A 15,735-nucleotide genomic window follows, 5' to 3' on the forward strand; every position below is an offset into this window, starting at 1 on the left:
GCCCAAAGAGGAAGAGGTGTTTACTCCCACATCTTCGTGGTTCCCAAACCATCAGGAGACTTCAGGCTTGTCATAGACCTCAAGTTTCTAAATCAATTAGTGAGTTCCAGGAAGTTCAGGATGGAATCTATCAAATCCACCGTGGAACTTCTTTCCGAAGGGGATTTCCTGGCTACTCTCGATCTTCAAGACGCCTATCTCCATGTTCCCAACAAGCAAGATTCTCAGAGGTTCCTTCGGGTGGCCATTCCGTCTACATCGGGGATTCGTCATTTCCAGTTCCAGACCCTTCCTTTCGGTCTCGCTTCAGCACCGAGAATTTTTACGAAACTACTATCAGGGATCGTGGCTTTCCTCAGGAAATAATCAAGGTAGTCCCATACCTAGACGACTGGCTTCTATCAGCTGAGTCTCAACAGATTCACAGGACTGTTTCCATGCTTCAGGATTTGGGATGGATTGTCAATTTTCGAAAATCCCACCTGCTTCCCAACAGAATAATTCTCTTCCTGGGGTTTATCCTGGACACTACGTGTCAAAAGATTTTTCTGCCGGAGAACAAAATTCAGAACATTATCAGCCTTACCAGCTTGATTCTTTCCAGATGTCTTTCCAGTCTACGGCTTCTCATGTGACTTCTTGGACTGATGGTTTCTACAAGGCCTGCCGTGGCATAGGCGCTTCTGCATATCCGTCCTCTACAATGTCTCATCCTGAAGTCATGGAATCGATCCGTTCCGGCACTTTCAAGGAAGGTCTCTCTTCCTCCCAGCGTCCGTTCTTCCCTCAGATGGTGGCTTCAGGCGAAAAGGCTGGGTTCAGGTCTGGTCTGGACCGAGCCCTCTTGGACAGTCGTTTCCACGGACGCCAGTTTATCCGGTTGTGGAGCTACGATGGACAAAGAATTCCGTCAAGGTTTTTGGTCCAACCACGAGCGCCATCTTCAAATCAATATGCTGGAACTTCGGGTAGTTTGGAAAGCTCTCCTCTCATGGCAGTCCAGGCTACGAGGGAAAGCGGTAAGAATTCTGTCGGACAATCGCACGGTAGTGGCTTTCCTGAAAAACAAGGTGGCACGAGAAGTCTTCAGTTAGGAAGTCTTCGTCAGAAGATCGGGAAGTGGGCCAAATTTCATCTTTCTCACCTTTCGGCCGTCTTCACCCATGGAAAGGAGAACGTCACTTCAGATTTCCTAAGCAGAACTTCTGTTCTTCAAGGAGAGTGGAGCCTGAGCTATGCGACGTTTCATCAGATCACGAAGATCTGGGGAGTTCCAGAGATCGACCTCATGGCTACTACAGCCAACAAGAAACTCCCTCTGTTTTATTCTCTGTCAGCAGCATGCCATCCTTTAGCTCTGGATGCCTTTTCTCAGGTTTGGGCCTTCGACCTGGGTTATATCTTGCCCCCTCTTCCTCTCATCGCCTGGGACAGATGTCGGGTGATTCTGATAGCTCCCGACTGGCCCAAAAGGATTTGGTACCCGGAGTTGATTCGTCTGTCCATAGAGAGCCCTCTAAGGTTGGATATCAAACCAGACCTGCTCCAGCAGGGGCCTGTCCTCCACCCAAATCCCGCCTGTTTCAGTCTTTCAGTTTGGCTCATGAAAGGGAGACTTTAATTCAGGCAGGTCTGTGAAGAACCATGTCTCATCTTCACTGTTATTATTATTATATTTATTTGTAACCTGTTTGAATGTAGCTGCAGCTCGAACCTTCAGAGACAATCCTGTAATCCGTCTGGGGCTCTTAATCAGCCAGCACAGCCCTGTCTGCCCAGGCGGCACCCCTACTACAGGGGGGAATAACACAGGTGGGGGAAACCCATTGTATCTCTTAATCTCCTCACCCGATACATCCCCTGGAAACTGATGGGATTTGTGATGGGATGTGGCTGATGGGATTTGTGATGGGATATGGCTGATGGGATTGGGGGTTGGGTTCGGTGCTCATTGAATTGAGATTGTATATAAATTCTGTGTGTAATAAAAGGAGAGTTCTGTTTTAACCTCAAAGCATGAAGTCCTGTCTCATGATTGAGGGAAGTGCTGGTCTGTGACTGCTTTCTTCGGACAGCCACAGCGTGTCCGCTGACTGGGAGAGGGAAGGAGCTGGCTGGTGGATGTGTCCAGTCTGGGGCACAGGACGATCCGTCACAAGGTCTCTCTAAAGATTTAGCTGATACCTTGATGAAGAGCCAGAAACAAGTTACCAACCTCGGTTACGACGCCGGCTGATCTCTGCTCTCCTGGCAGCCCCAGCAGCCGGTAATCTATAGGAGGCCTCTTCCCCGAACCACCCCTGGTCCGTGCCCCCACCACCCGTGGGGTATCTCACGGTCCGTCACGGGGAAACTTTGAACTGCTGCCGCTCGGGGTCCCTTCGACCGATCGCCTAACCTTTTGGACAGGATATACTCAGGACCCCAAGCTATCGGCACCCGGGGATCGCCGCCGCTCCTTCAGGATCACCCCCGAAAACACCGGTTTAATGTGGTACGGCCATTGCGGGGCTCGGAGGCCCTGATAAGGGCAGCACCGAGGCTTAACTAAATAGCAAGACGAGACTCGTAGTGAGGCAAAACGGGGACTCTTTATTTGGGAAACACACGGGCTTATAAACAGGTTAGGTACACCCGCCAGACGTTGCTTCCCTCTGCCCAGAGTCACCGGACATACAAGACTTGGATTAACAGGAAATACAGCCTATCACAGGGGCGTCCAACATGCGGCCCGCGGGCCAAATGCGGCCCGCAAGACCTCGAGGTGCGGCCCGCGTAAGATCGGCAGCCAGGGCAACCGATCTTACGCGAGCCGCACCTCAAGCCCTGCTACTTACTTGTGGGAGGGTCTTCTGGACTGCACAGAGGAAGCGGAGTTCACGTGACATCCTACTTCCTCTGTGCTTTAGCAGAGAAGGCAGAGGGAGGCCGTGCCCCCTGCTGAAGTCTGTAAGCGGCATCGAGGAGCTGCAGTGCAAGTAAGGGGATGGGGAGGGAGTTTGAATGAGTGTGTGTGATTGAGGGAATGAATCTGTGAATGAATGATTATATGAATAAATGAGTGTGTGTGTGTGATAGCATGGATGTGTAAGTGCTGGAACCTAGGCATGATGGGACTGTGATTGATGTTAGCAATCACACTGCTATCATGCCAAGTCAGCCAGTACATGCTAAAAACCTGGCCAGCTGCCCCCCTTGTGTATTGATGTTGCCAGCAGTATGGGGTCTGCACTTACAGCCACCCTGTACCAGCATGTACTGGCTGACTTGGCATGATAGGAGTGTGATTGCTAACAACAATCACAGTCCCATAATGCCTAGGTTCCAGCGTTTACTGGATGGATGTGTAAGTGCTGGAACCTAGGCATGATGGGACTGTGATTGCTGTTAGGAATCACACTCCTATCATGCCAAGTCAGCCAGTACATGCTGAAACCTGGCTAGCTGCCCCCCTTGTGTATTGATGCTGCCAGCAGTATGGGGTCTGCACATCACTTACAGCCACCCTGTACCAGCGTCTATTGGCTGACTTGGCATGATAGGAGTGTGATTGCTAACAGCAATCACAGTCCCATCATGCCTAGGTTCCAGCATTTACTGGATGGATGTGTAAGTGCTGGAACCTAGGCATGATGGGACTGTGACTACTGTTAGCAATCACACTCCTATCATGCCAAGTCAGCCAGTACATGCTGAAACCTAGCTAGCTGCCCCCCTTGTGTAGTGATGCTGCCAGCAGTATGGGGTCTGCTCATCACTTACAGCCACCCTGTACCAGCATGTACTGGCTGACTTGGCATGATAGGAGTGTGATTGCTAACAGCAATCACAGTCCCATAATGCCTAGGTTCCAGCATTTACTGGATGGATGTGTAAGTGCTGGAACCTAGGCATGATGGGACTGTGATTGCTGTTAGCAATCACACTCCTATCATGCCAAGTCAGCCAGTACATGCTGAAACCTGGCTAGCTGCCCCCCTTGTGTAGTGATGCTGCCAGCAGTATGGGGTCTGCACATCACTTACAGCCACCCTGTACCAGCATGTACTGGCTGACTTGGCATGATAGGTGTGACGGATCGTCCTGTGCCCCAGACTGGACACATCCGCCCGTCAGCTCCTTCCCTTCCCCAGTAAGCGGACAAGCTGTGGCTGTCCGAAGAAAGCAGTCACAGACCAGCACTTCCCTCAATCATGAGACAGAACTTCATGCTTTGAGGTTAAAAACAGAACTCTCTTTATTACAAACACACAGAACTTATATACAATCTCCATTCACTGTGCACCAAACCCAACCCCCAATCCCATCAGTCACATCCCCTCACAAATCCCATCAGCCACATCCCCTCACCAATCCCATCAATATACAGGGGATGTATCAGGTGAAGGGATTAAGGGATTAAGGGATACAATGGTTTCCCCCACCTGTGTTATTCCCCCCTGTAGTGCGGGTGCCGTCTGGGCAGATAGGGCTGTGCTGGCTGATTAAGAGCCCCAGCCAGATTATAGGATCGTCTCTTTGAAGGCTGGGGCTGCAGCCACATTCAAACCTGCAGTACACATAAATATAATAATAATAATAACAGTGACGATCAGACAGGGTTCGTCACAATAGGAGTGTGATTGCTAACAGCAATCACAGCGAGCACAGTCCCATCATGCCTAGGTACCAGCATTTACTGGTTGCCTGGGTTGCCAGCATTTACTGGTTGCCAAGTCATATTGCTAATTTTGTCCAGTTGTGTGTTACCTACTTTTATTAAAAATGTGAGTTTTTATTATTATTTTTAAAGGTGGGGGCCATTTTCGGTTTTGGCTAAGTGAACCCTGAATGTTTTGGTCCAGAATTTTCATTTTAGTTCATCCTGTGACGGCCCCGGGTTAATCGGTGCCGTCTGTGATAGTTCTTGTTTGTGATACCTGCATTTCCCAGTATATGTTGTGATTATGGTGTGTGCTTTTGTTCCCCTTGTTTGCTACCCTGTCCAGGTGCCACATGTCCTGCCCCCTCCCTCCTTACACAGACTACAGTAGAGACCCCCTACTGGGCTGAGTGCTAATACTCAGTCATATGCAAAGGAGGGCAGGATGTAATTCCCTTGTGTCTATTGGACGCAATTCCCTTGTGTCTATTGGACGCAATTCCCTTGTGTGTCGATTGGACGTAACTCAATCCTTTGTACTGTTTAAATACCCCTGTGTTCCCAAATAAAGAGAGTTCCTGTTTTCACCTCAACATGAGTGTTGCCTGATGCTTGGGGTGGGCTGATATGATCCTGTATTGTCCTTTTCAGGACAATAACCACGCTGTGTAGCTAAGCTTCGGCTAGCCACAGTGCCAAGGTAGCTCCGGTGCAGCGAAGCCCCCCTTCTATCTACAACGCTGGTTCTGCCTGGCGCTGAAGGGGCTAATTGTTGGTGTCCCGGCAGGAGGAAGCAACGTTAGGCGGGAGTACCCAGTCGGGGTACAGGTCGGTCCCGTCACATTGGTGGCAGCGGTGGGATGCTTCCTCAGAACCGGGAGATCCAAACCACCACCGGGACTACACTCCAGTGAATGGAGCATCGTTATGAGGGCTTGAAGAGGCAGACGCTGAAAGAGTTATTGGAAGCCCGTGGGCAGACGGCCAGCAACAAGTCAAAGGCTACCTTGATCGCGGAGCTAATGGAGGGAGACCGGAACAGCCTCGCCTCATCGGAGGGCACTGAAACTTCAGAGCTCCAGCGAGAAATCCGGTGGCGTATCAGCCTCCTGGGATCAGAACCGCCACAGGCGCTCATCGCCCAGATAGTCAGCGAGGCCACCCAGCTTCGCATCACAGAGCTCCAGAGAGATAAAGAATGGGCGCCCACGACAGATCGGATTGGCCCTTCGAACAAAGCTAAACTACCCTACGACGCCATTCCCCGATTTCAAGATGGCGTAGATGAGATAGATAGATACCTTCAGATCTTTGAGCGACAATGCGATTTGCAGGGCGTGGAAGCGGCAGACTGGGTGACATTACTGGTGAGTCGGCTGTCGGGACGAGCCTTGGAGGCTTATGAGGCCACCCCAGATGCGGACAGTACCAATTACTATCGGGTAAAGGAACGCTTACTAGCTCGATATGGTATCACCCCCGAGGCCCACAGGCTGAAATTTCGGAGCCTCCGACGCGCAGATGGGCAGCCCTTCACCGAGTGGGTGCATCGCATGACCCGGGCAGCCGAAGGGTGGATCCACGGGTGCCAAGCCTCCTCCGTCACAGATGTCCTCCAGCTGATCATACTGGAGCAATTCTATGACTTGACCCCCCCTGCAGTAAGAGACTGGGTACGTGACCGACGACCCCACACAGTAGACCAGGCCGCAGTTCTAGCTGACCAGTATATTGACTCCCGGAGGACTACCCCACTGGAAGACCGATCAGGGGCCCGCTATGTACCACCCCCACTTCGGCCACCTCAGGCTCACCGCACCGCACCTCGACCCCCGGCACAACAGCGGCCCACTACCTTCCGGGACAGTCGACCTTCGGGTGTCCGGTGCTTCGGATGCAATCGAGTCGGGCACATGCATAGGGAATGCCCCGCTAACCACGCTGCTAGACCGGGAGGGCGTCTACCAGCTGGGCCCATCCGGGCAGCTGCTAATTGCCTGGAGGCTCCATCATCCTCCCCACACCACGACTGGGTCGAAGAGGATTTCGGGGTACTATACGAGGCCGACCCGGTGCAGGCCGCCGCCTCGGACAATCGACATCATCACCGACAAGTCGTATGGCTTAACGGTCGCCCTGCTCAAGGATTACGGGACAGTGGGGCTACCATTACCTTGGTACAGCCACAGATGGTCGCCGCGACCGAGCAGACCAGCCACTCGGTCGCTGTACGGGTGGCGGGAGGAAAGGTGCTCCGAATCCCAACCGCCCGGGTGCATTTGGATTGGGGAGCTGGCGCTCGCGAAGTAGTAGTAGGTGTCATGAAGAACCTACCCGCGGAAGTTCTACTGGGCAACGATCTGGGTCACCTAACTACCGCGTTTCACCCGGATGACACCGCCGAGCAGTGTGGAGCCATCACTCGCCAGCAGGCACGGAAGGCGGACCACGCCCTCGAGGACGAGACCCGGGTGAGTACTGCTAACCCTGACATCCCTCCCGACTATTCCCCGACGGCCCCTACTTTGCCCTGGGCCTCCCCCGCTGACTTTACCCAGGAGACCTTACATGACCCGACCTTACAGGGCTATAGGGACCGGGCAGGGGCGGACCGGGCAGGGGTGGGTGGGGACAAGGAAGACAGAATTGAATGGAGCCAGGGGCTATTATACCGACTTACGGATGGGCAGGGAGAGACCCATGTGCCCAAACGCCAGCTGGTCGTGCCGCAAAAGTATCGGCAAGAGATCATGCGTATTGGACACGACATTCCCCTGGCAGGCCATTTGGGGAGGCGACGGACCCATCACCGAGTCTCCCGGTCCTTTTTCTGGCCAGGGCTGTCCAAGGATATCCAGCAGTACTGTAGCACCTGCGACACCTGCCAGCGAATAGGGAAGGGGCGTGGCCAGACGAAAGCCACATTACGCCCGCTACCCATCATAGATGAACCCTTCAGCCGGATAGCGGTGGATATAGTAGGGCCCCTACCCCGGCCTAGCCCTTCGGGGAAAAGGTACATACTGACCGTGGTAGATTATGCTACCCGGTATCCCGAGGCCGTCCCCCTGTCCAATATACATGCGGAGACTGTAGCCGATGCCCTACTTCGAGTCTTTGCCAGGGTAGGCTTTCCACAGGAGATAATTTCCGACCAGGGGACCCAATTTACCGCGGAGATTACCCAGCAGCTGTGGAGGTTGTGCGGGATTAAGCCTGTGTATAGCGCCCCTTACCACCCCCAGACGAACGGGTTATGCGAGAGGTTCAATGGAACACTGAAGCAACTGCTTCGGACGTTCGCTACCTCTCACCGGGACTGGGAAAAGTACCTACCACACCTCCTGTTCGCGTACCGGGAGGTGCCACAAGAGTCCACCGGGTATTCTCCTTTCGAGTTGGTGTACGGGAGGCAGGTACGGGGCCCCTTAGAGTTGATCCGGAGCCATTGGGAGGGGGGAGTAACCACCGAGGGGACCCCGGTTATACAGTATGTCTTAAAGTTCCGGGAGCGGCTGAAGGCACTCGCCGGAATGGTTCGGGAGAACCTTCAAGCCGCGCAGGGGCGGCAAAAACGGTGGTACGATCGCACCGCCCGAGACCGCACTCTGCAAGTTGGGCAAAAAGTTCTTGTCCTCAAGCCGGCTAAGTCCGATAAATTACAAGCTGCCTGGCAGGGTCCCTACCAGGTAGTGAAACAACTGTGTGACACTACCTACCTGGTAACCAAATGCTCCGATAGGAGGATTCAACGAGCCTTCCATGTAAACATGCTTAAGGCTTACCAGGAACGGCCCGACGAGGTGGCCGCTATCTGTGCCCCTGCCGCAGAGGATTCAGAGGATCTTCCGCTACCAGAGTTACCCCAACGGGGCGCAGGGCAAGCGGGCATAGAGGCTATCCGAATTGCGGATCAATTAGGGGCGACCCAGCGGGAACAGGCCCGGCATGTACTGTCTAAGCGCCATCAAATGTTCTCCACTGCCCCTGGGTACACTACTGTAGCAGTGCACCAGGTGGAGACCCCGGGGCAGCCTCCCATGCGGCAAGCAGCTTACCGGGTACCCGAGACTGTACGGGAAGGTATGTGGTCCGAAATACGAGAAATGTTAGATCTAGGAGTTATTGAGCCCTCCAGCAGCCCTTGGGCTTCCCCGGTAGTGCTAGTGCCGAAGCGGGACGGCACGACCCGCTTCTGTGTGGACTACCGTAAGTTAAACGACCGGACTACAACCGACGCTTACCCCATGCCCCGAGTAGACGAACTCTTGGACCGCATTGCTAGGGGAAATTTTCTCACTACCCTAGACCTGTGTAAGGGTTACTGGCAGATCCCCCTGGCCCCAGAAGCCATTCCGAAGTCGGCCTTCATCACCCCTTTCGGTTTATACCAGTTTAAGGTTATGCCGTTTGGGATGAAGAACGCCCCAGCGACTTTCCAACGGATGATTGACCGGCTGCTCGATGGCCTCCAGGACTTTGCGTGTGCATACCTGGACGACATCGCGATATATAGCGACAACTGGGACGAACACCTCGTTCACCTGGGAGTTGTATTAGATCGCATCAGGTCTGCGGGTCTCACCTTGAAACCAGACAAGTGTACGATAGGGGTTTCCGAGGTATCTTATCTAGGCCACCGGGTGGGCAGCGGGCGACAACGACCTGAACCTGCGAAGATAGAGGCAGTGGCTAACTGGCCCACCCCTACAACCAAGACACAGGTCTTAGCCTTTTTGGGTACAGCGGGTTACTACCGACGGTTCGTCCCCAACTACAGCGCCATTGCCAAACCCCTGACGGACCTAACCAAAAAAAAGTTACCCCGACAGGTCCTGTGGGGTGGGCTCTAAAGAAACTCCAACCCTACCTGTACGGGCAATCTTTTACAGTGCTTACCGACCACAATCCCCTCATTTGGCTGAACCGTGTCTCCGGGGACAATGGACGCCTGCTGCGATGGAGCCTAGCCCTACAACCCTACAACTTCACGGTTCAGTATCGTCCAGGCAAACAAAACGGGAACGCTGATGGACTCTCACGGCAAACCGATCTCGTGCCCACCTAACTTCCCCGGACAGCCACACTCCAAAGACTGGGGAGCAGAGACAACCTAATGCCCACCTATCTTTCCCGGACAGCCCCAAGCCGACCCGTTAGGGGTCTAGTCGGGTCTGCCGGACTATGGGGGGGAGATGTGACGGCCCCGGGTTAATCGGTGCCGTCTGTGATAGTTCTTGTTTGTGATACCTGCATTTCCCAGTATATGTTGTGATTATGGTGTGTGCTTTTGTTCCCCTTGTTTGCTACCCTGTCCAGGTGCCACATGTCCTGCCCCCTCCCTCCTTACACAGACTACAGTAGAGACCCCCTACTGGGCTGAGTGCTAATACTCAGTCATATGCAAAGGAGGGCAGGATGTAATTCCCTTGTGTCTATTGGACGCAATTCCCTTGTGTCTATTGGACGCAATTCCCTTGTGTGTCGATTGGACGTAACTCAATCCTTTGTACTGTTTAAATACCCCTGTGTTCCCAAATAAAGAGAGTTCCTGTTTTCACCTCAACATGAGTGTTGCCTGATGCTTGGGGTGGGCTGATATGATCCTGTATTGTCCTTTTCAGGACAATAACCACGCTGTGTAGCTAAGCTTCGGCTAGCCACAGTGCCAAGGTAGCTCCGGTGCAGCGAAGCCCCCCTTCTATCTACAACGCTGGTTCTGCCTGGCGCTGAAGGGGCTAATTGTTGGTGTCCCGGCAGGAGGAAGCAACGTTAGGCGGGAGTACCCAGTCGGGGTACAGGTCGGTCCCGTCACACATCCCTAGAATAAATCTAGGGAATCCTGAATTAGTAGTCGCAAAACTTTCTAGGCCCAGAAATCAGTGAGAGGAAGAGTAAAGGTTTTGTGTCATTTTACTTTATTTTAATCTGCATATTTTATTAATGGCCATATTTTTTGTCACAGTGAAAAATGAGTGCGGCCCGCGCACGTATACAATTCTGATGAAGTGGCCCACTGCAGAAAAAACTTGGACACCCCTGGCCTATCAGGAACCCCAATGTTTTAATTTAAGTCCTGGGCAGGGGCGCCGAGCGACTCTTGTGAAGTTTTCAGCAACCGCTCGGTGCCCCTCACTCTCCGTGACTCCGTCTGGTGCCGGCGTTTCATGCTGAGCACCAAAATATGATGTCATATTTCAGCGCTCAGCTGTGAACATGCACAGCGGCAGATGGACGCCTCCCGCTCCCACCGCAGGACTCAACAAGGTAAGTAAGGATAATGAGAAGTAGTGAGATGGGGGGAAGGGGAAGGCAGTGAGATGGGGCGGGGAGGAGGCCGTGAGAAGGGGCAGAGGTGGTAGATAGTGAGAAGGGGCAGAGGTGGTAGATAGTGATAAAGGGGTAGAGGGGATAGATAGTGAGAAAGGGGAGATTCGTGACAAGATTTTTTTTCCTTTCTTTTTGGGGGATGGGGGGGGCGTCAGAGGAGTAGTCCGCACAGGGCGCCAGAACACCTAAGGCCGGCTCTGGCTCTACTATAGATATCCACAAACCCTAAGAGAGGATAACACGTTACCGTATTGTTATTAAGTTCTAGAGGATATATACTGTATTGGCGCGAATATAGGCCGCACCCGAATATAGGTCGCACCCTAAAAATTAGGTGCTTTTTTAAATAAAAAAAATTCTGCCACCCCCGAGATATGCTGCCACTCTATCCCCCCCCTTCCCGAGATTTGCTGCCACTCTACCCCCTCCGCCGTGGGAAGTACCGGAAAGGAAGATTGTTAAAGTACATCACGCAGATGTTCACCGGCTGCGGCGACGCGAGCATAAACAACCTCCGGCAGGGGAGGCTGTCTGAGCGTATCAGAGAGTAGGATGCAGGTCCCCTGCACCGCTGGGGGGGATCTGTATCATAACGGGACGGGCATGTCCCGGGCATCGGGCGCTAGACCCCGAATATAGGCCGCACCCCCACTTTAAAGACTTAAAGTGGGGGGGGAAAGTGCGTCCTATATTCGGGCAAATATGTGGTGGGTTGTTATATACATAGAGAGATAAATGTTCTAGTTCGGATTTCTCACAAATCCGGTATCAAAATCGTGAGTGGTGGCAGACTACCTGAGGGGATAAAGGCAGGATTTGGGGGTTCATTTGGTATAACTGATGCCTTGTTAAGTGGTGAAGATAGTAAATACAGAGGCCTGGTGCTATTAACCACTTCATGCCCAGGGCCGGCCTTTGGGGTGTGCGACCGCACAGGGCGCCACACTCCAGGGGGCGCCACACTCCAGGGGGCGCCGCTGCGGGGTCCGCCGCCGCCGCGGAGTCCTCCTCCGCCGCCGCGGGGTCCGCTGCTGCCCCCTCTGCACCTTAATGAAAACGTTGTTTTTTTTTGTTGTTGTTGTTTTTTAACTTTATTAAACATCCTCCATGTTAAATAAAGTTTTTTCTTACTTTATTTAACATGGAGGATGTTAAATAAAGTTAAAAAAAACAACAACAAAAAAAACCAACAATGTTTTCATTTATGTCCCGGGCAGGGGCGCCAAGCGGTTGCTCGGGAAGTTCTCAGCAACGGCTCGACGCCCCTTACTCTCCGTGACTCCGTCGCGGTGCCGGCATCTCATGTTGAGCGCCGGACTATTCCGGCGCTCAACATGAAATGCCGGCAGGACTCCTCAAGGTAAGTTAGGATAAGGAGAAGTATTGAGAGGGGGGGTAGTTTGAAGGAAGGAGCAGGGGGGTTAGTTTGAAGGGGCAGGGGGGGTAGTTTGAATGGGCAAGGGGGGTAGTTTGAAGGGGCAGAGTGGGGTAGTTTATGAAGGGGCAGAGGGGGGTAGTTTGAAGGGGCAGAGGGGGGGTAGTTTGAAGGGGCAGAGGGGGGGGTAGTTTGAAGGGGCAGAGGGGGGGTAGTTTGAAGGGGCAGAGGGGGGTAGTTTGAAGGGGCAGAGGGGGGTAGTTTGAAGGGATGGGGGTAGTTTGAAGGGGCAGAGGGGGTAGTTTAAAGGGGCAGAGGGGGGTAGTTTGAAGGCACAGGGGGGGTAGTTTGAAGGGGCACAGGGGGGGTAGTGAGGGGGGGCGCCAGAGGAGTAGTTTGCACACGGCGCCGGAACACCTAAGGCCGGCTCTGTTCATGCCCACACCCTCCACACCGTCACAGCTTGGCAAGTAGTCCTGAACGTGACAAATGTGGTGTCAGTGGTGGGATAACTAAAAGATTTTCCATCTTTTTCTGTACCAGATTTCAGTGTTGCCGGATTTGCTAGTTAATCCAGGCACTAAAAAGAAATTGTTTCTCAATTTCCAAAGGCTGAACTCAGTGCATACTTAGTATATTTACACCTCAACAGTGTGATGGAGTGCTACCCACAGATTATGGACCCTGCCTCCCTCCCCTGGCGAGTGGGACTGTTGTCCTCGTCTGGGGGGTTAAAAGGCCACATTCGAGGTGTGCATTTTTCAAATTGGAAATGTGACGTGTGGTCCCTGCCCCCCGTGTTATTTGGGACATTGTTGAACCCGGCCAATTCAATTTACCCATCGAATCATACGTTTAAAAAAAAACACTAGATAACCCATGGACATTTAACATACTAGCATTTTAACTCTTTCCACGCAAGAATTGTCTGACACCGGCCAAACCATTGTTTTCCCTGGAAATGTTGGCCAGTAATATATAGTGGAGGTGGAGACCCCATTGTATTGTTAATCACTTTAATGGCCATATTGCCCCTGGGAGTCCAAATTACCCAGATTAAGGGGGCGGTTCTGTAGCCGTTGTAATCCAATACCTGACTGTTTATGTTAATGTTCGCTTTGCTGGCTATATCTAGCCATGTGTGTAAAAAATAAAGTGTTCTTCATTTTTATATACCCTACACTGCTAGTGACTGGGGAATCTGGGAAGGGCGTGTTGTCCAAGGCTAAGGGAGCAAAAGTCAGCGGAGGTAGTCGGTCGTACTAGCCAGCTTTGTGACATTACTGACATGGAACGACAAAATATTTTCACAGGAATGCAGGGGTAACTGGGGCCTGATCAGAGAATTAAAGAAGAGTCTGGGCATCTATCTGCCTTTACTAACTGTTACGGAGCTGGCTAGTCCGACCGACTACCTCCGCTGTCTTGTGCTCCCTTAGCCTGGGACAACACTCTTTCCCCGGTTCCCCAGTCACTCACCGAGACTCAGTGTAGGGTAAAACCAAACGAAGACTGATTTATTTCTCACACACAGGACTGGATGTATCCAGCAAAACACACATTTACATAAAACAAGATATTGGGAAGCAAACCGCCCTCTTAATCTGCCTCTCAGAGACAACAGGGGCAGTAACAGGATTAACAATACAATAGGTGGGGGGGGGGACTGATTTATACAACATTAAACATCAAAGAATGGAGGCCTCTCCCTGGTGGCAGATCCTGGCTGTCTGCTGGAGATAATCCCCTCAGCCAGTGATGGATGATACTGCTGGGGGTAGCCACAGAAGTCTCTACAAACCCAGGGCCCATAGTCAATAGGGAGGAGGCTGGCAGTCAGGCTTCTCCAGTGGCCCCAGTGATGGAGGATTCCATCACACTAACTATGGCATAACTTTTACAGTAAATCAAAGAAATACCATTGGGAAGCGACAATGAATATATATATGACAAATATGCCACAATTACCGTATTGGCTCGAATATAGGCCGCACTTTTTTCCCCCACTTTAAGTTTTTAAAGTGGGGGTGCGGCCTATATTCGGGGTCTAGCGCCCGACGCCCGGGACATGCAGTCCCGGGCGCCGGGCAGGCAGCGGGGTTAAGATACAGATCCCCCGCAGCGGTGCAGGGGACCTGCATCCTTCTCCCCGATACGCTCAGACAGCCTCCCCTGCCAGCACTTCCCACGGGGGGGGGGTGCCGGCACGGGAGGTTATCTAAGCGTTTTACCTCTGCCCACCCCCGACTTACCGGAGCAGACTCCCGGGTGTCTTGCGGGGCCGGCGGGAGACATTTACGCAATACGCAAATGCAACTTCCGGTAACGGTACCGGAAGTTGCATACGCGTATTGCGTAGATGTCCCTCGCCGGCCCTGAAGACACCCGGGAGTCTGCTCCGGTAAGTCGAGGAGGGGGGGCAGAGGAGGACAGCGGCAGCGTATCGCGGGGAGGGAGGGCAGCGTATCGCGGGGAGGGAGGACAGCGGCAGCGTATCGCGGGGAGGGAGGGCAGCGTATCGCGGGGAGGGAGGGCAGCGTATCGCGGGGAGGGAGGGCAGCGTATCGCGGGGAGGGAGGGCAGCGGATCTCGGGGAGGGAGCGCAGCGGATCGCGGGGAGGGAGGACAGCGGCAGCGTATCGCGGGGAGGGAGGACAGCGGCAGCGTATCTCGGGGAGGGAGGACAGTGGCAGCATATCTCGGGGGGGAGGACAGTGGCAGCATGTTTTTTTGGTGCTTTTTTAAAGAAAAAAAACTTTTTCTTTAAAAAAGCACCAAACTTTTAGGGTGCGGCCTATATACGGGGGCGGCCTATATCCGAGCCAATACGGTATATAATACTGTAACAGAATACATTAACATACTCTGCAGCACTGTATATAGTATGTCAGTGTAATTTATTATCCATTATTTAGTTGTCGAACAATACTACTACTCTGAGCCATCACATATAAATGGAACTAAGTCCGGATGCTTTGGGAGGGGGGGCCCGAGTGGCAGTCCGGAATCCTTGGGTGGGGGGCCCCCGAGGGGCAGTCTGGAGTCCTTGGGAGGGGGGCCCCTGAGAGGCAGTCTGGAAGCTGTGGGAGGGGGGACCCCAAGTGGCAGTCCGGAATCCTTGGGAGGGGGCCTCCCGAGTGGCAGTCTGGAAGCTGTGGGAGGGGGGCCCCGAGTGACAGTCTGGAATCCTTGGGAGGGGGCCCCCGAGTGGCCGTTCAGAAGCTGTGGGACGGGGTCCCTGAGTGGCAGTCCGGAAGCTGTGGGAGGGGGGCCCCCAAGTGGCAGTCTGGAATCCTTGGGAGGGGGGCCCCGAGTGGCAGTCCGAAAGCAGTTTGAGGGGGTCCCCCCATTGGCCGTTTGGAGGGGGCCCCGGGTGGCCCCCTGGAAT

The sequence above is a fragment of the Spea bombifrons genome, chromosome 11, assembly GCF_027358695.1.
Source record: "Spea bombifrons isolate aSpeBom1 chromosome 11, aSpeBom1.2.pri, whole genome shotgun sequence".
Lineage (NCBI taxonomy): Eukaryota > Metazoa > Chordata > Amphibia > Anura > Pelobatidae > Spea > Spea bombifrons.